The sequence below is a fragment of the Myxocyprinus asiaticus genome, chromosome 16 (assembly GCF_019703515.2).
Source record: "Myxocyprinus asiaticus isolate MX2 ecotype Aquarium Trade chromosome 16, UBuf_Myxa_2, whole genome shotgun sequence".
Lineage (NCBI taxonomy): Eukaryota > Metazoa > Chordata > Actinopteri > Cypriniformes > Catostomidae > Myxocyprinus > Myxocyprinus asiaticus.
The window spans coordinates 39,773,333-39,798,054 of NC_059359.1; positions in this window are offsets into that span (position 1 = coordinate 39,773,333).

Below are 24,722 nucleotides of genomic sequence, written 5' to 3' on the forward strand. Positions count from 1 at the left end.
TTTACCCTGGCACTGCATTTCTTTTGCACACATCTGAAAATCAATGTCATGCATAGCATAGGTAATGACAACATAATAAATATTACAATGGGAATATTGGAGTGTGGACATTGGGTAACTTATTGAGTTCACATAATTACACTAGCTTTTCACAACTTCATGCTTGAGCATTTGCAGTGAAGTTTAATTAGAAATCTAATTAAGTACACCCTGTTTAATATATTAAGTGCTTAGGGGTAGGTTAAAGGTCAGGAGTCTGTTTGGTGTGACCTGGGTTAAAGGTTAACAGAATAAATGCCGTATTAGAAACATGAATGATCATATTTGTTTTTTGCAATTGTTAAATTATTAAAAAAAATATTAATACAATTTAAAAAAATTTAGACATACTTTTGATAAATGAGCATTTAAAAATATTGTAAATTAAATAATAAATAATTCTTAATGTCTTGCACCCTATAGAATGTGAGTTAAAAGAAATTGTCAATTATATTTCAGCTGTAATCATGTCTGTCTTGGACAATCAAATCTCAATGATTCTCCTGAAAAGAGAGATGTGGTCTTGAGGACCTGGAGGATACTCTTCTCTTCTCCTCTGCTCCGCTGCAGTGGCTAAGAGGTTTAGCATGTTGCTGTTCACTCTCCATGCATTATTGATCAGAGGGGTCAGCACGCTCACTCTCTGCTCAGTTAAGCCTGAGCAGGTGTTCCTCAAACAGCTGGTTAAGGATGCAAACACTCTATTCTGCATTGTGTCTTGTTATACGGGCAAAACATCCTGTTTTTAATTTTTTTATAGTCCATGGAATTATACAATAAAACATGATTTTGCAGATATAAATACTGTGTTATCTTATCTGTTGTGCATGTTTTAATGCAAGTAGACACAGCTGCACTTTCAAATTGTATAATTGTATGTTGAACACCATACAAAGTAAAAAAAAAAAAAAAAAAAAAACATAACAAGCTACCTAATCGGACCCTTAAAATACTTTCATTAGTGTGAACTAATGTAATCCAGTTGATTCAGTCATATTTTGTGATGCTATGGACTTGAATAATGCCTGACGCTCATGATGTACACTGTCATACAAAAATAAATAAATAAATAAATAAATAACATTCTTAGGGTATAAGAGCGTAGTTGACAAGTAAAAAAAAAAAAAAAAAATAATAATTGTCAGGCAACCCTAAAAAAAAAAAAAAAAATAAAAAATAAAAAAAATGTGATTATTGTGGTAGCATCTAAATAAACTGGTTTTTTCCCAGTAAAAAAAAAAAAAAATGTAGAAATGAATAGAAATAGGTTATTTTCAGTGCATAAGCTTTTATATATACAAGGTACAAAGGGGTAACCAGCCATTGTCTTTCTTACATTTGGTTTTGTTGGTGTAACCTAATGTGTTCAGGTTGATTCAGCGATATTAAATACCATTTTTGACTTGAATAAAACAATGAATTTAGATTTTACCACATGAAGCACACTTGTTAAGATAAAAATGTGTATGAATGTTTAAAGGAAAGTGTACTGTATATTTTAAGTGCTGTGAGTTAACTAAGATTTCACCATTGTAAAACACCTTTTCCCCTTAACAAGGCTCATTTAGCATAGCCCTGCATTGAGACAAATTCATTTTTAAAAGTACAATGTAGTCCCACAATTATTATGAGGTCATAAAAACTGCATGCATTATAATAATAAAATAATTTGCTGTTTTAAATGGAGTATAGCAAGTCACACTACAAAACATGTCAGTTTTGTAAAAAGAATTTCATGTGAACTACGTATGTGAAGTATGTGTGAGCCTCTTTAAAATGAGCACTGTGGAAAACTTAGTATTGTTTGGGTCTAGCTGAATGGACATTAGATGTATTTTCTTCAGACTGTAGTTTATATTGATTTATTTAGTGCTTTCTGTGTAGTTGTATTAATGACAGTTTGGACAAGTGTGGAACATTTTAAGATTGCACATGAACATGACAAAATTTGAATATTTTGGACATACTGAGAAATAATTACATACATGTTGACTTGTCTCAAGGGAATAATGAATTTCATAATATAAAAATATGACATATTTTATAATTACACTAAATCAGTCATTCCCACCCAGAAAGTTTCATTTTTTTAATTCCCCTCTCAAGTATTTCCATGTTTCTGCAGCGGTTGAATAAATATTTAGGCAGCTAAATAAAGAATTTGAAAAGCCTTAGGCAATTTCAGTTCAAGGATCCACTTGTTTACCACTGAGCAGAGAGACAAGAAAAAGGGAAGCCAAAAAAATCACAAGTCAGTGACTCAGTTCTACCACGGGAGCAGAAGAGAACAGATCATAAGAAAGTTCCTCTGGAAAGACCATGTCCTGCTCATAACTGCCAAGAGAATTCCGACTTTACTTGTCTGTTTTTGCCCCCTTTTTTCAGCCAAACAGCTGGCTAAAAAAGCAACTACATGTTAAATAGCTATTAAAATTGTATAAATTTAATACTTCAAGGTAAAAATATTCAAATGTATCCCTGTTTCTCCATTCTGTGATTGAAGGGACTTGTGATTGAATTTCCACATTGTGCTCTCGTCTGCGGCGAAGAGCATATTCGCTTTGATATTAACATGGCTCTGTCATTAGAACGTATCCCATTTGCCTGATTTATGGGGTTTATGGGTAAAATAAGATGCAGAATGAGACAATACAATGCATTTGTGTTCTGAAGCAGTATGATGAATTAATAATTGTGAGTGCCCAAGCTCCATTTTCCAGATAATCATAGCCTCACACACTCTAATGTTCCGCACAGCCTTAAATATGAGGGAGAATATTGTAAAAGTCATGAATAATGTCTTTTTAGTGTTTTGTGCATTTTCATCTACTCAAAGGAAAGTGGAACAAGCTGTAAAGATAGACAGAGATAAAACTTAATGGCGAGTGATCTGAGTTATTTCTGAAAATGTATTTTTATGTACCTGTCCTAGACAGGACTCTTTCTGATGGATTTATTTTTCTTTGCTATTTATTTATTTATTTATTATCATAGTTAGCTATGGCAGAATTACACTACCAGTCAAAAGTTTTGAAACACTTACTCATTCTTTATTTATATATATATATATATATATATATATATATATATATATATATATTTCACATTTAGAATAATAGTAAAGTCATTAAAACTATGGGAATTATGTTGTGACTAAAAAACAATCCAAAATAAATCAAAACTGTGTTATATTTTAGCATCTTCAAAGTAGTCACCCTTTGGCTAGAATTTGCAGACATGTACTCTTGACATTTTCTCAGCCAACTTCTTGAGGTTTCACCCTGGGATGCTTTTTAAACAGTACTGAAGGAGTTCCCATCTATGTTGGGCACTTATTGGCTGCTTTTCTTTATTATTTGGTCCAAGTCATCAATTAAAAAAAAAAAAAAAAAAAAAATAATTATTATAATTTTGGCTTTATAATGAAATAAATTAATATAGTGGCACAATTATATTTTTGTCTACAAAACTAATTTCAAACATTTAAGCATAAGCCTTCAGATCAAAAGATTTTTAAGATCATGAGAAACATTTCAGTCAAGTGTTTCAAAACTTTTGACTGGTAGTGTACTGTATATGAAGAGGGTCTTGAAGGGTCCCGTGTGACTTCATCCCTGTATGGCTTCATGGTTGGCAGGGATTTAAGCTGGACCAGGGTGGACTGATTGGTCGACTGGACATCTGCAGCCCAAAGGATGATCAGTGTCATTCCATCTGTCTGACACATGGCCATCGGACACAACAATGGGAAGAGAGCAAGAGAGAGGAAGATAAAGAGAGAGAGATGGGTTTGATTGACATGAGGCATTGTAAGACTTGCTGTACATGTGTGCTTCCTTTCACAGACATTTAAAGTATACACTATACAAGTTAATGAAGTGATTTTCAGTTTGTTTTTTTATTTGTATGAATATATTAAGTTCCTCAAAAATACATTAAAATGAAATTCATACAGATAATGACTGAAATTCACCTCTTCTATGATGAACTTGTTTCAATCTCTGAATTAAAATTCACTTTGATATGTTTTGTGGGGCCTAAAAAGGTAAATCATTTCAGGGTGGTGTAACTGGCCAGAGATTGGATTAATTAAGAAAGCTTTATTAAAGAAGTCTTATTACAAGGCTGACAATCTTTTATAATAATAATAATAATAATAATAATAATAATAATAATAATAATAATGTAATGCAAATAAAGGTAGATTCTATTTGCACTCCAACCTTGGTACAAATTATGGTAGATGCTGTGTGCACCCCAGTGCAAATAGTGGCAGATACTATTTTCACCTCTAATTAAATACTAACACTATAGGGGCATTCCTGCAGCGTATTTATTGTGTTTATTTAGCGTCCCACAGACACACTGCACAAACCCCTAAACCTAACCCTAAACCTTCCATTACACAAAATAATCATAGTTTTACTACAGTAACAATAGTCTCACCATGGTATTTTGTAGTAAAATCAAAGTAACCACAAAATTAAACATGGTTACTACATACTACATAAACACCACAATACTGTATTGTATTACACAATACACCATTGTTAATTGCATCAAATCTATTGTCTCTGCCAAAAAACATGGTTACTGCAATATTACTATAGTAAAATTACCTTTATAGAATTTTTTATGTATTATTATAAGTAGTATTACAATTTTAAGAGAAGAAAGGAAACAGAAATGGGAAAAAGAGTGTGACAAACTCAGAATCGAACCCGGGTCGAAAAGGCACAGTCCCACTGACTTTATGCCCCACGCCACTGACGGGACATTCATAATGCAGTTTGTCATAATTTTCTATGTTTCCAATAGACTATTGGGGTGCAACTAGCTGCACTGTGAGGCAGGTGTTATTTACACCAGGTGCAAATAGTCACTTTGTAAAAGTAAAGCTAAATGAGTGCAAATAATGTTTCCATGTTTCCCACAGTGGATCACTTCTGGCAGTAAATGACTTTTTCTTAGAAAGCTTGCTTAGGTGCTGTCAGTACAAAGAAAATGCTAAAAAACACACCTTAAATTGCTTTGCCAAATAACCTACAAATGTGCCTCATGTGGTAACAGCTAAACTACCAATTTTTATTCACGTCAAATATATGATTTAATATGAAAGAATGAACACGACTACTTTAGTTTACACAAACAACAGTGAATTTAAGAGTCAGATCAGGTAGAAATAGTTCAATAAGGTAACAACTGCATAGTTACAAGCACTCAATTGGAGTTACAAGCACTCAATACTATTGGAAGTGAACAGCAATTTATTTGCTAACAAATGCCTGCATTCACTATAGTGCATAGCTGTGCCACGATTACACTATAATGACAAATTTGAATGTTAGTTATCATGCTTTTTATTTATCATTAAATTATTTGTAATCCTTTTTTTTTTTTTTTTTTTTTTACTGTGTGAAACGTAAATGTGTAAAACAAAGCTATGTCTAATTAAACTTATGTTTAATTAACAATAAATAACTCTATTCCTACAAGAGATTCACTGTATAAACTTCAGTCTGCTGAAGGGAGGTTGGTGAAATTATATTATCTGGTGGATTTTGGAGGACAGTCAGCCTCTCCCTCACTGCCTTGTTTATTTTCCACCTGAATAAGCACATTTGAATTAAATTGAAAGGAGTGCTGATGTTTACATTAGCATGCATTACTGTGTCACGCTGGCTACACTCTCACAACAATGAAGACTGGCCATCATCGACTTCCTTCTTTTTTTCTCACAATACTGATCTAAATAATATTCATAACTCTACTGCAAAACTCTCCCACCTCACCGTTAGGCTCTTCTGATCACCGTCTTTAAGATGTGTGTGTTTGAGATGTGTGTAAATGTGTTCTGTCCTATCTGGGCTTTTTTATCTACTACTTTTTCCACTCAAAGAACAACAGTGGGGAATGCACTTTTATTGGAGCAAATTAATTTGTAATTGGATCTGTCCTTACTTTTGTTTTGTGTTGAACTAGAAACAAAGTTCAATTGAAATTTTCCTTAATCTTCCAGTCTTTTGTAGAAATGCAAAAACAACTTCAATGGTAGAAGTGTTAAAGTTCAAATTTTAATCGTGTCCACTATGTTCTTGCAGACTTGTTGGAACAAGTTCTAGTTTAAATGGGGGAAATTTAAGAGAAGAAAATTAAAGTTAGAAGAGTACACAGAACTGTGTCAAAATGCAGCCATACAGGATGTTGAGGCAGGACATATTGAAAGAACTTTTCCTCTTTTTTAAATAGCAAACATGCTTTCTAGAGAGCACCGTATTAGCTAACATTTAATGTTTCCTTTCAAGTTAGTAACTTCAACGCAAGTAGCGGATGCTGTGGGAGCTCCTCTTAGGGGCGGTGACCTTGAAACCCTATACCATCATAACAATTTGATTGGCTGATAATGCATATATTTGAACACTTATGTGTTACTGGTTGCATTTTGTGCATTGTAGGTTTTCTTTCAGTGAAAGAAACTAAAAGAGCTACAGTATTTGCTTAGCAATGTCTTTTTAAAGACAACATTTTGCACATATTTCCACAAGCAAACAAGTGATGTATCCCTTTGTCTGACCAGCATAAGCACTATTTTCTAACAGCTCTAGCGGCTCGCTTTTGTTCTGAAAGCCGAAGTCACTCCCCTCTCCTCCCACTTGCTTTTCTGCAGCTCCAGAGGGACCATATGAGTGAGATGCAAGAGGATGGGATATAGAGTGCAGAGATTTTAGTAGGGCTTGTCTTGCGTGCCTCGTTTTCTCTGAATTTAGCAGTTTGCTTATTCAGTACCAGCACTGTATCTAGCCTGTGCTGAGCCCTCGCTGACACATAGCTCACTGAGATTAATTGTGTTCATGGTGAAAACATGAAACTCAACACACTTAGCTCTTAGCTTGCATTCGTTCTGAAAGCAGAAGCTGCTCACTGCTCTTCCAGCTTGTTCCTCTGCAACTCCTGAGGGACTGTTGAGTGAGACATGAGAGGATGCAATGGGATACAAAGCAAGGAGATTTTAGGAGGGTTTTTTTCACCGACTCAAGACTTGAGAGCCTCCTTTTTCCATATTAAGCAGCTTAGCCTGGATGTACAGTAAACTCCACAGTCGGCGCTCACATTCGGCGGAGATGAGGGGGATGCTACAGTATATCACTGGGCTTTCATTAGTGAGACGTGTATGCACTCAGGTGAGGCGCTTGACATATTTTCCCCTGAGAGTGGGAAATGGGACAAAGTGGTCTCTGAGACTGAGTTGCTTGAAGTTCTCGAAAAAAAAAGGGGGGGTGGGGGGGTGTTCACTGTGTCAACACGCCTTTGAGCTTCGCCGCCGGTGCTGCCCTTTCCAGAGTTGCACATTATGACTTGACGTTCTCCCTGTTCAGTGAGAGTTCAGGTCTCTGGTGCAGCTGCCTTCCCAGTGCTTGTTAAAAGTGCCATGCCACGAATTGGCACTCTGACTGTCAAGATCTATGCCCAGGAAATTGGCAGGTCTATGGGTGGCCTGGTGTCAGTGGAATGACACCCGTGGCTAAAACTGTCAGAAATTCACATTTAGCTTTCCCCGCCATTGCGAGCCATCAGGAACAAGAGTGTGACATCTCCCCTGTAACACAGGACAGTTTAGCCCTGTTTTTACTCTTATTGGTGGTATGCCAGAAGACGGCCATATCAGCCAACATTGTAAGATATAAGATGTTGGATATATCCAAATTTCAGTAGGAGTGTAGAAACTCAGTGGCATGTCTGATTAAAACATGGAAAAACATCAGTCCTTTATTTTAATTATTTATAGTTATGAAGATATAACAGGATGATTCTTTAGAGTGAAAGAAATAACTCAAGTGACAGGATTCGGATGTTTTAGATGTTTAGGATATTTAGGATGTTTCGGATGTTTTACATACAAATCAAATCAAATCAAACAAATTCATTACAACAATGAATTCAAACAATCAACAATAAAATACAATTGCATAAAAGTAATTAATCAACACTTCTCAAACAGTGATGATATGAACTGGCAAATGCATAATCCAAATGAAGATTTCAAATCAACATAAATAAACTTACTTAATGCATCCAAATACAAAGGAAAGTCCTCAAAGCACTCAGTGGTGGCTCACTCATCACACCCACACCTCACCAAACCAAAAGAACAAAAAGAAGGAAATGGGGTCTACTTATAGGCTTAAATTTGGAACTATGGTGTCATACTGAGCTTGAATATATGGGTAATGTAGTGAGACTGGATGTGTGGTGCGGTCTCCCTGGGGTCTCCAGCTGGGAACTGAGCTCAGTCAAACAAGGCTATGTGCTTCAGTTCATAAGGCGACCGCCTGATGTAACCTTTCTTCTGTCCTCCATTGTTCGGTGTGGTACATGCATATAAGTCTCCATTCAAGGTGGTTACTCAGAGACAGATTTTGCCTCATGTCCGTCCACTGAACTAGTTTGTGTCAAACAATTTGCAAGATGCATATGTGCAGATAACCACTTGATACAGGCCATTCTTGAAATTTGCCTTCAAGTGGACTGCACTTCAGTTCAAGGTCCTAACCTTTGGGCTGCCCCTTGCCCCTCACACATTTATGGAATGTGTCAATGCGTTGCTCATTTTTCAGAGCCTAAGGAGCCCTGTGCAACAGATGTTCGGCATTTGGCACCTAAAAAGTTGCACAAGCTGTGTGGCACATGAATTGCCTGGAATTGTTTGCAGTCCTCTTTGCTTTGAGAGCCATACGGTCAGACATCAAGTTTCACATTCTGATTAGAACGGACCGCACTGCAGTTGTTGCATACATAAATTGGCAAGGAGGAATAAGGTAACACCCAGTGTTGAACCTGGCGAGTCATGGCTCCTGTCAGTATGTGCGATGCACGTCCCTGGCCAACTGAACAGTGGAACAGATTTTCTCTCACGTCAGTGTGCCAGGATGGGGGAATGGAGACTACACCATCAGTAAGTTCAGAGGATTTTGGAAGTATTTAGGGAAGCCAATGTGGACATGTTTGCCTCAACGGAGACCATGCATGACTCAGGCTGTTACACTGAAAGGGTTCTCTCCTCCTCCCTTTGAGTCAGATGAGTCTAAAAGACTGCACATGCTCTACCCTGTGAGGGCGCATGTACATTGATCAAAACCATCAATTCAGGGTGTCTGAACAACTCTTTGCTTGCTTTGGAGGCCTTTAATAGGGTTTGGCTGTCTCAAAGCAAATACTTTTCTTACTGGATCGTGGATGCCATTGCACTCCCTTATGATTCTCAAGGCATGCAATATCCCATGGGTATTGAGGCTCATTCCACCAAGAGTGTGGCCTCCTCCTGGGCATGGGCAAAGGGTGTGTCATTAGAAGACATACAGTATGCTTGGCTGCAGTTTAGGGTTCTATAACCTGCACTTGTCTTCCCTCTATTCCCAGATTTTTACTGAGAAAGAGGGTTGACTCTTCAGTGCTCATTGGCCAGTTGGTTAGTATGATTATATTAGGTTGTTAGGTCAAAAACTATGGTCTGTCTATTTCCACTGGTGTGAATGAGAGCATGCGAGCAATGTTTCAGTACCTTGTTGGCTAGTGTCATTGTACCAAAGCTCTTGGCCGGGTGACCGTCCTGCTCCCCTCCTTACCACTAATTGGGAAGATGCTTTAAGTCATTGGACCACTACTTGGTATAGCTAATATCTCTGTCTTGGCATCAAGCCATATGGTTTATTGTTCCTCAACTTTCCTTCCTATTTTTGAATATGAAGGGTTGGTTATAGCAATGTCTTTTTACTGCCCTGTTGGCTAGTGGGAATTTCACTGTCAGTAGCATGGCATTATAGTATACGGCTCCCAAAGCGTCAACTACTGATGCAGCTTCAAAGTAATAGACTTGAAAGGGAACATCTCAGTTAATGATGTAACCTTGGTTTCTTGAAAGGAAGGAACGACACTGATTTTTTGCTGTTAAGGGACCGAGAGAAGCGCTTTCTTCCTTCAATTCTAAAATCTTGATGGAATGGCACTGGGCTCTGACTTACACTTGCAGCCAAAAGTTTTGAATAATGTACAGATTTTGCTCTTATGGAAAGAAATTGGTATTTTTATTCACCAAAGTGGCATTCAGCTGATCACAATGTATAGTCTGGACATTAATAATGTGAAACATTACTATTACAATAAAAAAAAAAAAAAAAACTTAAACTACTTCAAAGAGTTCTCATCAAAAACTCCTCCACGTGCAGCAATGACAGCTTTTCAGATCCTTGGCATTCTAGCTGTCAGTTTGTCCAGATACTCAGGTGACATTTCACCCCACACTTCCTGTAGCACTTGCCATAGATGTGGCTGTCTTGTCAGGCACTTCTCATGCACCTTACAGTCTAGCTGATCCCACAAAAGCTCAATGGGGTTAATATCCATAACACTCTTTTCCAATTATCTGTTGTCCAATGTCTGTGTTTCTTTGCCCACTCTAACCTTTTCTTTTTGATTTTCTGTTTCAAAAGTGGCAATTCTTTTTGTTTCTTTGCAATTCTTCCCATAAGGCCTGCACCCCTGAGTCTTCTCTTTACTCTTATACATGAAACTGGTGTTGAGCGGGTAGAATTTAATGAAGCTGTCAGCTGAGGGCATGTGAGGCATCTATTTCTCAAACTAGAGACTCTGATGTACTTATCTTCTTGTTTAGTTGTGCATTTGGCCTTCAACATCTCTTTCTGTCCTTGTTAGAGCCAGTTGTCCTTTGTCTTTGAAGACTGTAGTGTACACCTTTGTATGAAATCATCTTTGGCAATTTCAAGCAGTGTATAGCTTTCATTCCTCAAAACAATGATTGACTGACAAATTTCTAGAGAAAGCTGTTTCTTTTTCCTGTTTTAGACCTAATATTGACCTTAAGACATGCCAGTCTATTGCATACTGTGGCAACTCAAAAACAAACAAAGACAATGTTAAGCTTCATTTAACGAATCAATTGTGTTTAATATAATGACATATAATGAAGTGATTTTGTAGTACCAAATTAACAATTTAGCATGATTACTCAAGGAAAAGGTGTTTGAGTGATGGCTGCTGGAAATGGGGCCTGTCTAGATTTGATCAAAAATGACTTTTTACATCAGTTTACATCAGTAATGTCCTGACAATACTTTGTGATCAATTGAATGCCACTTTGGTGAATTAAAGTTCCAATTTCCTTCCAAAACAGCAAAATCTGTACATTATTCCAAAATTTTGGCCACCAGTGTATGTACCTGTGATGACGCATCCATAGGGTGGAGTGCCAATAATCACCAGCCAGTCAAACTGCTGTGATGGTATAGGGTTTCAAGGTCACTGCCCCTAGGAGTGGCCACTCAGGGAACCAAAGTTACATTAGTAACCGAGACATTCTGCATGTGAATTTTGGGTCAAATCTTAGATTTCAATTCTTGGGGTCTTTAAAATAGCTTACAGTTAAAAAAAGCATATAGTAACAGTCCCTGTAGCTGTAAAGTAATTATTTTTTTTTATTTATTTATTTTTTTTTTCAACATTTAGTTCATTAAGCAGTTGTTCTTATTATATAGTAAAAGCACAGCACTGGGCATGTGACAGTCGATTTCTCAATTTAGACTTTTTACCCATTTCTAGACAAGCAACTTGTGTTTGTGCTGTCTTTTGGAGTAAGTGCTTTGAAACCCTCTCCCCTGTTTGGAAACTCTTGATGGGTGCTGTGCAATGGACCATAGAGATATGTTGCTCCTCTTTTCAAGGTTAATGCACTTATAGTGGAGACAAGTTGTAATATCCTCATAGATCAAAGGTTTGGCCATCCACAGGATATTCCTGAACATTTCTCCACCAGCTCTACACCGTTCTCAGTGTGAGAGACGGATTAAGTGTCCAACTCTATCAAGGAATCAATATCCTATTTAGTTGCTCATCAGGAATGTTATTTTATATGCTGTTATGTAATTTTTCAAACAACTCTCTTCAAGTTTTATTGTAAATGTGGGTTGCTTTTTGATTTCTGCATATAATTGTTTTTAGGGGTCCAAGCATCATAGATGCTGGAACCCTAATGTATTTGTACTTATTTTCTTCATAATATTATTCTTATTTTTCTGCCCTAAAAGTGTATGGGCGGCAAAAACCATAAGTCCTAGAGACACCACAATTGGCAGGATGGTCCCAATCCCCCCCACCCCCCACTACTCAAGCGCATACACACATCCCCATTCGGCTCTAGGTGGCACTATAATAAGCATCTTTATGTTTTGGCTCATAACTTTGCAACCTTAAGGGCTAGAATCAAAATTCCTCTGATTCCTTGTGTCAAGACAAACAAAACGCATATCTCTGCCATTTAGAATTTTCTGAAAAAACACTTTTGCGAAATTCTCCTAGGCCATTTTTCCAATTTTCTTGAAATGGTGCATGTATCATCTAGGGACCATCCTGACGAAAAAAAAAAAAAAAAAAAACTGTTTTCGGATTTTTGATTTGTCAAATCGTTTTGAAGATATATAATTAATTCTTTGAGCATGGCCCTAATTTACTCAATGGCCTATATCTTCTGAACGCAAACTCCAAACTCTACGAATCTTGGAATACTTTGATATCACAACATTTTGAGGATGCATGCAAAGTTTCGTACCATTTCGCCAATAGGGGTGCTGCAGCTAAAAATTCCTTTTAACTCTGCAACCGTTTGAATGAAAAATGTGAAAATTGGCATGCATCATCGTTAGGTCACGTGCTAACATATCCTTACAAAAATGATTCGACAAATCAACAAAAATGGCTGGCAGCAGCCAATCAAACTTCAGCAGCTAATAACTTGCGTTGCGAATGGCCGATTGTTTCACCAAATCTGGTGAAAACTGTCCACACGGTGGCGCTATAATAAGCTAATTTGCATTTTTTGCTAATAACTTCTTATTTATAAGGGCTAATCAAAATTCTTATTTCCTCTGATTCCTTGAGTAAAGACGAACAAAACATATATCTAGATTGTTTTTCCTGGTCTGAAAATGTTTTCCGCCATTCACAATTTTCTGATAAAACTACTTTTTTTAACTCCTCCTAGGCCGTTTGTCAGATTGGTTCGAAATTTTGCATGTATCATATAGGGACTGTCCTGAAAAAAAAAAAAAAAAAAACGTTCGGTTTTTGATAAGTAAAATTGTTTAGAAGATATTAGCAAATTAATTATTTGGGTTTGAACTGTAACTACTACTATGCGTTTATTTGTGTGCACAAGGTCCAAACATGACAAAACTTATACACACATATACATATACACACCACGATAGTCTGAGGACATTTGCTAAATTTCATCAATTTCCTCTTGTCAACAGCAGATAAAAATATTATTTATTTCAACATTTATTTTCAAATAACAGATGAAGGATGTACTACCTATTTTCTCCACTAGATGAAGCAGCATATAAGAAATTCCATTAAATCCTCTGACTTTGAGTTATTGCTCTTGTAATGTAATATCTGTGTATTAAAAATAGTAACATCTATCCAACACATGAAGAGCCCTATTAAAACGTTTTTCTCAAGTTCAGTTTATCCTGATTTAACTGTCCAGCAATCCAAAATCTCATTTATGCATGGTAAATCAAGGATGTATTACCGATTTTGTCCAATAGATGGAGCGCCGAGACTAAAACTCCTTGAAAATCCTCTTTGACTTAACTTTTTGCTCTTGTAATGTGCTGTTGTCCAGCAATCTTGTAATGTTATATCTGTCCAGTAAAAATAGCAACAGCTATCCAACAAATGAAGAGCCTATGAGATCTGTTTAAGATTTTCTCAAGTTCAGTTTTTCCTGATTTTATTGTCCAGCAATCCAAAATCTAATTTGTGCATGGTAAAACAAGGATGTATTACTGATTTTGTCCACTAGATATAGCACCAAGACTAAATATTCTTGAAAATCCTCTTTGAATTAACTTTTTGCTCTTGTAATGTGCTGCTGTCCAATCCAAAATCTCTTCTTCTTCTTCTTCTTCTTCTATTGTCATTCTGTTGTCATTCAAATAAAATTCTAATTTTGCAACTGTGATAAAAAAATCTTTTGAAGGAAATTTTACACAAAAACAGCTGTGTACACTGCATCCACAGGACCTATTGTGTCCAATCTAATTAGTTTGGCCATGTCCTGGCCATACGTGCTTGGACCCTGATGATTGCCGCTTGCGGCTATATTTAAACATTATTTTAATATGCTTTTAAATAACTTTTATCTTCAGAAATATGTAGATGAGTGTTGTCTTATTTTAATTTTGTATTGGATTGTCACATTACAACACATTTACAACATATTACCAAACAGAAGAAGATTTGTGAAAATATGTTAGATGATCTACCTATCTGATGGACACTAAAATTCCCTCCATTATATAAAGGTAACAACAGGAAGTGCATGAGGAGTTGAAGCTGGTCTGGCTGCATTCTGTTGGCCGATTAATGAAACTGAGTGGAGGTGAGACAGGCATGACTGATGGAGGTGCATTCCTCTGGTAAGCATACAATCAGTTCTCCCAGTCAATATGTTGAATGCAGTGTTGAATGAAGGAAGAAATGGGCAGGAGTAAAGACCTGAGCGACTTTGACAAGGGCCAAATTGTTATGGCCAGACGACTGGGTCAGAGCATCTCTAAAATGTCAAGGCTTGTGGGATGCTCCCAGTCACCAGTGGTGAGTACTTGCTGACAGTGGTCCGAGGAGGGACAAACCACAAACCAGTGACAGGGTGTTGGGCACCCAAGGATCATCGATGTGCAAGGGCAACAAAGGCTATCCTGTCTGGTCAGAAGGTCTACTGTGGCACAAGTCACAGAAAATGTTTAATGATGGTTACAGGAGGAATGTGTAACAACACACAATGCATCGCACCCTTCTGTGTATGGGGCTGCATAGCCACAGACCGGTCAGAGTGCCCATGATTACCCCTGTTTACCGTCAAAAGCACCTACAATAGGCATGAGAGCATCGGAACTGGACCATGGAGCAGTGGTAGAAGGTCGCCTGGTCCGATGAGTCCCATTTTCATTTACATCACATGGACAGCCATGTACGTATGCGCTGTTTACCTGGAAAAGTGATGGCACCAGATGCACTGTGGGAAGACAACAAGCAGGTGGAGGGAGTGTGATGCTCTGGGCAATGTTCTGCTGGGAAACACTGGGTTTGGCCATTCATGTGGACATCAATTTGACACATGCCACCTACCAGGTACACCTCTTCATGGCAATGGTATTCCCTGATGGCAGTGTCCTCTTTCAGAAGGATAATGCACTCTGCCACACTGCACATATTGTTCGGAAATGGTTTGAGAAGCATGATGAAGAGTTCAAGGTGTTGCCCTGGCCTCCAAATTCTCCAGATCTCAATCCAATTGAGCATCTGTGGGATGTGCTGGACCAACAAGTCCGATCCACGACAGCTCCACCTCACAACTTACAGGACCTGAAGGATCTGCTGGTGATTTCTTGGTGCCAGATACCACAGGGTACCTTCAGGGGTCTTGTAGAGCCCATGCCTCGGCAGGACGGCGCTGTTTTGGTGGCACAGGGCCAAAAGCATTTTAGGCATATGTCATAATGTTTTGGCTCATTGGTGTGTAAATATATATATATATATATATATATATATATATATATATATATATATATACTATATATATACACACATCTCTGGGAAAAAAGTTAAATTGCAAAATTATCAGTTTCTCTGGATTTATTATTTATAGGTATGTGTTTGAGTAAAATTAACATTTTTGTTTTATTCTATAAAGTACTGACAACATTTCTCCCAAATTCCAAATAAAAATATTGTCATTTAGAGCACTTATTTGCACAAAATGACAACTGGTCAAAGTAACAAAAAAAAAAAATGCAGTGTTTTCACCCCAAATAATGTAAAAAAATAATAATAATAATAATATTCATTTTTTAACAACACAATACTAATGTTTTAACTTAGGAAGAGTTCAGAAATCAATATTTGGTGGAATAACCCTGATTTTCAATCACAGCTTTCATGAGTCTTGGCATGCTCTCTACCAGTCTTTTTTTTCCTCCCCTTTTCTCCCCAATTTGGCATGCCCAATTCCCAATGCGCTCTATGTCCTCGTTGTGACATAGTGACTCGCCTCAATCCGGGTGGCAGAGGACGAATCTCAGTTGCCTCTGCATCTGAGACCATCAATCCGTGCATCTTATTATGTGGCTTGTTGAGTGCGTTACTGTAGAGACCTAGCGCATGTGGAGGCTTCACGCTATTCTCAGCGGCATCCATGCACAACTCACCACGTGTCCCACCGAGAGCGAGAACCACATTATGGCGACCACGAGGTGGTTAACCCAACGTGACACTACCCACCCAAGCAACTGGGCCAATTGGTTGCTAAGGAAGCCTGACTGGAATCACTCAGCACACCCTGGATTTGAACTTGTGACTCCAGGTGTGGTAGTCAGTGTCTTTACTTGCTGAGCTACCCAGGCCCCCGCTCTCTACCAGTCTTTGACATTGCTGTTGAGTGACTTTATGCCACTCCTGGCGCAAAAATTCAAGCAGCTCGGCTTTGCCTGATGGCTTATGGCCATCCATCTTCCACTTGATCACATTCCAGAGGTTTTCAATGGGGTTCAGATCTGGAGATTAGGCTGGCTTTGACAGGTTCTTGAACTGGTGGTCCTGCATCCACACCTTGATTGACCTGTCTGTGTGGCATGGAGCATTGTCCTGCTGTAAAATCAAATCTTCAGAGTTGGGGAACATTGTCAGAGCAGAAGGAAGCAAATTCTCTTCCAGGATAACCTTGTACCTGGCTTGATTCATGTGTCCTTCACAAAGACAAATCTGCCCAATTCCAGCCTTGCTGAAGCACCCCCAGATCATCACCGATCCTTAACATCCACCCCCAACATTAGTATTGTGTTGTTTAAAAATGAATATGAACTTGTTTCTTCTGAAAACACTGATTTTTTTTTTTGTTTTTATCAGTTTTTCAATAACACTGTAATATTCAGCTAAAATACATTTATTCACACTAATTCACTTTTTTCAGCAAATATTGCTTATTGAAATAAACAGATTTTAATAATGCAGTTATGTGTTATACAGAGAAAATAACATATAATTTAACATTTATTTCACATTTTTCAATAAAATTATAATATTCCACAAAAATACATTTATTCACACCAAGTTTAAATTTGTCATCAAACATTACTCATTGAAATAAAAAAAATGTTACTTATGAAGTTATTTTTTGAACTCAATCAATTGCGACACAAGATATGGAGTTTATGTTGTACTCAAAATAATAATATAGAAAATCAACAAGTAATTTTAGTGATGTCAACATTAATCTGGAGTTTAGTAAACCCAACATAATTTATGTTTGCTGCTCATTCATCTTTATAAAATGAAAGCAATGCAATTTCAGTAGCGGCATGCTCAGGCCAAGTCGAGGTATCATCTGGGGAGGTAACAGACCCAGTTGGTGCCATGCTGCTTACATTCCTGCAAAAAAACAGCAAAGAGAGGAGCACATGGAGAAAGAGGCACAACGTCAAGAGCACAGATGGCGTGTGCTTCAGCACCAGTTTGTTCAGCTACAGTCTGAAGTTCATCAGGAGAGGTAGGACTGACAAAGGGAGGAGTGACAGTCACCACCACCTATCCATCAGCTGCAGCCCAGATTTCCCCACCATCCACCCATCCAAGTCAGCAGACCTAGTATGCTAGCCAGGACGATGCACCTTCGTCAGCGCTTGCACATGAGTCTATAGCACAGTGGCACGGATCATCACTGCCAAGCTTCCAAAGGATGACGAGGACATAGAGCACTACTTGACGACCTTTGAACGCATCACTCAACCATGCAGATGGCCAACACAGGACTGGGCATTGCATCTTCTATGCCTCCTTACAGGTAAAGCAAGGGCAGCCTATGTAGCCATGGAGCCTAATGAATCCTTAAGCTACGATTACGTCAAGCAAGCTATCCTCGACAAGTTCGAAATCAATGTTGAAACCTACCATCAACGCTTCAGATTGTACAGTGTCCAGGATGATGAGACTTCAAAAAACTTCATGTAAGGCTGAATTGTAGGAGAAGTGGATAGTGCCCAAGCATCGTACTAAGGAGGAGATTGGCAGCCAGATTGTGTTGGAACAGTTCCTCAAGCTACTCAACCCTGACATGAGATGGTGGGTAAAGCAGAACAACCCTACTTTATCGAGACAAGCAGCAGAGATAGCTGAGACCTTCATGGCTGCAAGACGATCAACATACCAATCGAGGCATTGGAGAGGCAGCACCTGCAGTTCAACCGGTATGTCTGGAGATGGTTTTGGTTGTGGTCCTAGCAGCTCTAGCTAAAACATGCACACTTCACAAGCCAAACCATGTATTTACACTAGCAAACAGCAGATGGCAGTTCAAAAACACAAAGTCAGACCTGTACTCATATGTCATGGATGTGGCCAGCCAGGACATAGGAAAGCAGATTGCCCTTTGCAAAAAGTTACTAACACTCGCCTTTGTAATGTGTCTAGACCTTACCTTAGTTCAAAGGAACTAGAACTGAACAGGGACACCGTGGTTGTAGTGAAGATAGGGGGTAATTTGTTCAAGGCTCTGGTTGATTCTGGCTCAAGCCAAACCCTTGTGAGAAGTGAATGTTTGAATGAGCAGAATAGTCCAGTGCAAGGCAAGTTGAGAGTTTGCTGTATTCACGGTGATGAGAAAGAATACTTCAAAACTGATCTTGTGATTGAAATTGACAGCCAAGCCTATCACATTTCAGTTGGCATTGTGGAGCAAGCAACCTATCCAGTCATTTTAGGCAGAGATGTACTAGTACTTGTAGACCTCTTGCAAAGTGACAAGAAGCTAGCTGAAGCTAGGGTAGTCACAAAAGCTCAAGCCAAGCAAGATGAGAGCATTAAACAGATTCTGCAAGGCTTACCTTTTGCTGTGGTCCCAAAAACTAAGAATTCTAGATGTGGGAAACATCAGAAGAAAGTTGAGGGCACAAAAAATGTTGAGAAGTTACCTAAACCTTGCATAGAAGACATAGAACAGACTCCCCACAACATAGTGGAGTTACAGAGGCAAGACAAAACTTTGAAGTCTCTGTTTGAGAAAGCAAGCAGTGTGAGCCCTGAGACAGTGTTGTTGCAGCTAGGCCATTCAGTTCCATGGGCAGTGCATTTGGGCAACAGAAAACACTAACCAGAATTGCTAGCAGATTTAATTGGCCCAGACTGTACATGGATGTCATGGACTTCTGTAAGTCGTGTCTAGTATGTCAGTTGACGAGTCCAGCTAGAAAAGGTGACAGAGCACCTCTAGTGAGTCTCCCCACATTCGTCATGGCATTGTTTCAGCAACCTTGTGCAACTTCACAACATTTATTTCCATCCAGAGTTACATTAATTTTTGGCCGAGATCTTGTATTGATGATGAGAGAGTCTAACCAATCTGTAAAGTCTTCTCCAGCACATCCCAAAGACTTTCAATGGGGTTAAGGTCAGGACTCTGTGGTGGCCAAAAAAATATTCCTCATGCTTCCTGAACCACTCTTTCACAATTTTAGCCCGATGAATCTTGGCATTGTCATCCTGGAATATGCCCGTGCTGTCAGGGAAGAAAAAAAAAAACATTGATTCATTCAGGTCATTCAGTACATTTAGGTAGTCAGCTGACTTCATTTTATTGCCGCATAACGTTGTTGAGCCTAGACCTGACCAATTGAAGCAACCCCAGATCATAACAGTGCATCCAGAGGCTTGTACAGTGGGTACTATGCATGACGGGTGCATCGCTAAATGCACTACCCTTCTTACCCTGATGCGCCCATCGCTTTGGAATAGGGTAAATCTGGATTCATCAGAGCACATGACCTTTTTCCATTGATCCACAGTCCAATCTTTATGCTCCCTAGCAAATTGAAGTCGTTTTGTCCAATTAGCCTCACTAACAAGTGGCTTTCTTGTGGCCACACAGATGTTTGGTTCCAATCCTGTAAATTCTCGTCGCATTGTGCATGTGGAAATGCTCTTACTTACACTATTAAACATAGCCATGAGTTCTACTGTCAATTTTTTATGATGTGACTTCACCAAGTGTTTAGTGATCTCCAATCACGATTATTCAAGATTTTTTTCTGACCACATTTCTTCCGCGAAGCTGATGGTTCACCACTATCCTTCCAGGTTTTAATAATGCGTTGGACAGTTCTTAACCCAATTCTAGTGATTTCAGCAATCTCCTTAGTTGATTTCTTTGCTTAATGCAGACCAATAATTTGCCCCATCTGAAACACAGTAACATCTTTTCCACGACCGCATGATACATTTTCCGACATGGTTGTTTAAGAAATGAGAAGCGACACACTGCATCAGTTAGGGTTAAAATAATTGTTGCCACCTGAAATGTTTTAATCACTGCAATAATTATCCAATTATAGGCTCTTAAGTATCTGCTTATTTAAATCCAAACAGCTACTTTTTTTGGCCAGGCAGTGTATTTAGACTCAACAAGTGCCTGAGAAAATATACATAAGATTCACATAAGCTACACATAAATTACACATACATTACACATGTGTAGATTATGTGTTATTTGTAGCTCAATATGTGTTTGACAGCCAGTTGTATCTCATAAAATTTCAGTGTGAAAATAATAAATCCTGTTCTTGATTTGTTGCATTATCTCTTTAATTTATGAAAAATAAAACATCAAAATATATCAAAATACAGTTGAAGTCAGAAGTTTACATACGCTTAGGCTGAAGTCATTAAAAATAATTTTTTGTAATTAACATTTTTTATTGATTCAAAGAAAAAAACACAACAGAGAAAAACACAACATATACACACCGAATCAACATTTAACTTTTAACCCTCATTAACATACCTCCCCAAACACCAACCCCACCCTACACCAAAGAACACCCCTGTGGTCATAATACACACACAAACAATAAAATAAAAAAATAAATAAAAAATAAAATATATAATAAACATGCATAATTAAACTAAACATCTCCCTCCTCATCCCTTCCCCTAGAGTCCTCCAAAACTGCCAAATACCTACCCAACTTCCTGAAAAATAAGTCCTCCAGCCCCAGCCTTCCATCTATCATCTTCTCATAAGCCGCCACCCTCCCCATCTCCTCACACCACTCCGGAAATGGTGGCGCTCCATCTGACTTCCATCCCCTTAAAATAATTTGTCTGCCAATCATCACACCAGTCAGAACCCAATTTTTAATATATTTGTCCCCCGGATTTATAACTTCCTCATCGCCCAAAATGCAAGGTCTGGGGCAAAGTAAAATCTGAGTGCCCAGAATGTCACGCAAATATTTCTGAATCTTTAACCAAAAATCTTGGATCTTAACGCATCCCCAAAAAACATGGGTTGTGTCTCCAACTTCTGATTGGCATCGCCAGCAGGTGGCTGTGTCTTTAAGACCAAGCCTATATAATCTAGAGGGGGTCCAATAAAATCTTTGTAAAATCTTAAATTGCATAAGGCGAACCCTTGCATCTCTAGATTCAGACTTGACATTTTTCAGAATCTTAGTCCACACTCCATCCTCCAATACCAAATTCAAATCTTTCTCCCATAATCTCTTAATAGAAGTTAAAGCTCCAACCCCCATACTCTGAATTAACAGGGAGTAGTACACTGATGCCTCATGACCTGTTCCAAAAGCCGCAATCACCTCTCCCAAAGCATCTGCCTCCTTAGGGGGGTGTGTGCTACTCCCAAAAATAGTACAAAGCAGGTGGCGCAATTGTAAATACCTATAAAACTGAGGTCTGGACCCAAAATGTTGGACCAAGTTTTCAAACGATCTCAACACTCCACTTTCATATAGGTCACCGAGTGTAGCAACCCCCCTCACAATCCACTCTGGCCAGCAGAAAGGGGACTTGCCAATACATAATCTTGGGTTCTGCCATATGCTCGAGGTAACATTTAAATAAGTGTCCAATTTGAACAATCTGGACACTTTAGTCCATACCGAGTGTAAACTAAAATAACGGGGTGTAACTTAACTTTCCGATTAGTTTGATAGAGATGCTTTGTAATGGCGAAATAGGGCAAGAACTGCCTGTTCAATAACAAACCAGGGAGGGGCTCTCTCAGGTGGAAGTGACCAATGAGCCAAATGTCTGAGACTGAAAACATAGTAATAAAACAAAATCTTGGGTAGGCCTAGCCCTCCTTTGTCAATCGGCCTATGTAACTTATTAAAATACAATCTGGGATGTTTACCATTCCAAATGAAGGACTTCGCTATGCTATCAAATTGCTTGAAATAAGAGAGGGGGACATCTACAGGGAGAGATTGTAGCAGGTAGTTAAATTTTGGAATACAATTCATTTTAATAACATTAACCTTCCCAATCATCGATAAATGTAATGAAGCCCACCTGCCCACATCGCTCGAAAATCTTTTTATTAAAGGGTCAAAATTAACACTAACTAAATCAGACAAATTTGCCGGAATAAAATCCCCAAATACTTAATGCCCTGTTTGGGCCATTGGAAGGCACCCAGCTGAAAAGCCATTACTGGGCAGTACGCTGTCAGAGCCAAAGCTTCGGATTTAGACCAATTAACTTTGTATCCTGAGAACTTGGAAAAGGAATTAATAATTCTGTGAAGGCAAGGCATAGACCTAGTAGGTTCATAGACAAATAATAAAATATCATCAGCGTAAAGCAGAAGCTTATGTGCCACACCTCCCATCACCACCCCTGGAAAATCATCCTCCCCCCTTATCGTGGCTGCTAATGGTTCCAGGGCAAGACAGAACAATAAAGGGGAAAGAGGGCAGCCCTGCCGAGTGCCCCTATCCAGAGTAAAATAATCTGAAATTAATCTATTTGTTTGTACCACTGCTACAGAGTGTCTATAAAGGAACTTAATCCAACCAATAAATGTACTCCCGAACCCATTGATTTCCAAAATCTTAAAAAGATAATCCCATTCTACCATATCAAGCGCCTTTTCGGCATCAAATGAGATGGCAGCGACCGGAGATTGATCATTCGCTACTGACCACATGATATTGATGAGACACCTGATGTTATCAGAAGAGCTATGGCCCCGAATAAATCCCACCTGATCTATATGTATAAGAGATGTCATAACCTTACTTAATCGGTTAGCCAAAATATTTGACAGTATTTTTACATCTAGTTGGATCAGGGAGATTGGATGGTAACTTTTACACTCGCTTGGATCTTTGTCCTTTTTAAGAATCAGACTGATCCAGGCTTGTGTCATGGTTGGAGGAAGCTTTCCATTCTTTAATGATTCAGTATAAACTTCTAACAAAAGTGAACCAGTTCTGTAGCATAGGATCTAAAAAATTCTGCGGCAAAACCATCTGTCCCCGGAGCCTTGCCAGTAGGTAGGGATTAATTACCTCGTCAAGCTCTTCCAAGGTTATCTCAGAATCAAGAGAGTTTTTTTGCTCAATCGTCAGTTTAGGAAGATCTAATGGTTCCACAAAGTTTCTAATATCTTCATCAGTAGACGAAGACATGGAACTATAAAGATCAAGATAGAACTCTTTAAAGGCATTATTAATATCTATGGCTGAGGTAAAAAGTTCTCCACCAGCAGATTTCACTGAGGGAATGATAGAAAGAGACTCTCTCTGCTTTATATATCTAGCCAAAAGCTTCCATACTTTGTAAACTGACTCAAAGTATGACTGTCTTTCCCTGAATAACCAAAACTCCACTTTCTGTGACAAAATAGTATTATATCTATATTTCAATGGGGTCAATTCTCTGAGGCCATCAGCTGACATACGGTGCTTCAGCTCTGCCTCTGCACTTTTAATATTCTCTTCCAACTCCAACAACAGAGTTCTCGTGCTTTGGATTTTTTGATGAATGAGGCATACTGTATGATCCGACCTCTAAGAACCACCTTAAGTGCCTCCCAAGCCATGCCCACAGAGGATACTGAGGACCAATTGGTCTCCATATAAACATTTTTTTCTCTGTATATGGCAACACCTCTAAACTCACCAGGGCATGATCTGAGACTAAGATATTTCCAATTGAGCAATCAACAACAGATGAAATGGAGTAGTGGTGGTGTAGTGGACTAAAGCACTGAACTGATAAGCAAAAGGTTGTTGGTTCAATTCCCACAGCCACCATTGTGTCCTTGAGCAAGGCACTTAACTCCAGGTTGCTCCAGGGGGATTGTCCCTGTAATAAGGGCACTGTAAGTTGCTTTGGATAAAAGTGTCTACCAAATGCATAAATGTAAATAAGGGATTTGGATATATATATATATATATATATATAAATCTATTCTACAATGAATATTATGGACTGATAAAAAAAATGTATAGTCCCTACCAGATGGGTTCAAAAGTCTCCAAATATCCATAAGATTTTTACACATCCTGTGAAGCGTCAATGTTGCTTTAGGGGGCTTACACACTTTTGCTTCCCTGTGGTCAAGGACTGAGTCCATCAAAAGCTTAAAGTCTCCTCCCAATATTATATCATGAGGGCTGCCAGCTGTTTGCAGCATCCCTTCAAGATCTATAAAAAAGCCCTGATCATCAGCGTTAGGTGCGTAAATATTAGCCAAAATCAACCTTTGCCCTTGAATTTCAGCTAAAACAATAATGACTGTCCCTAATTTA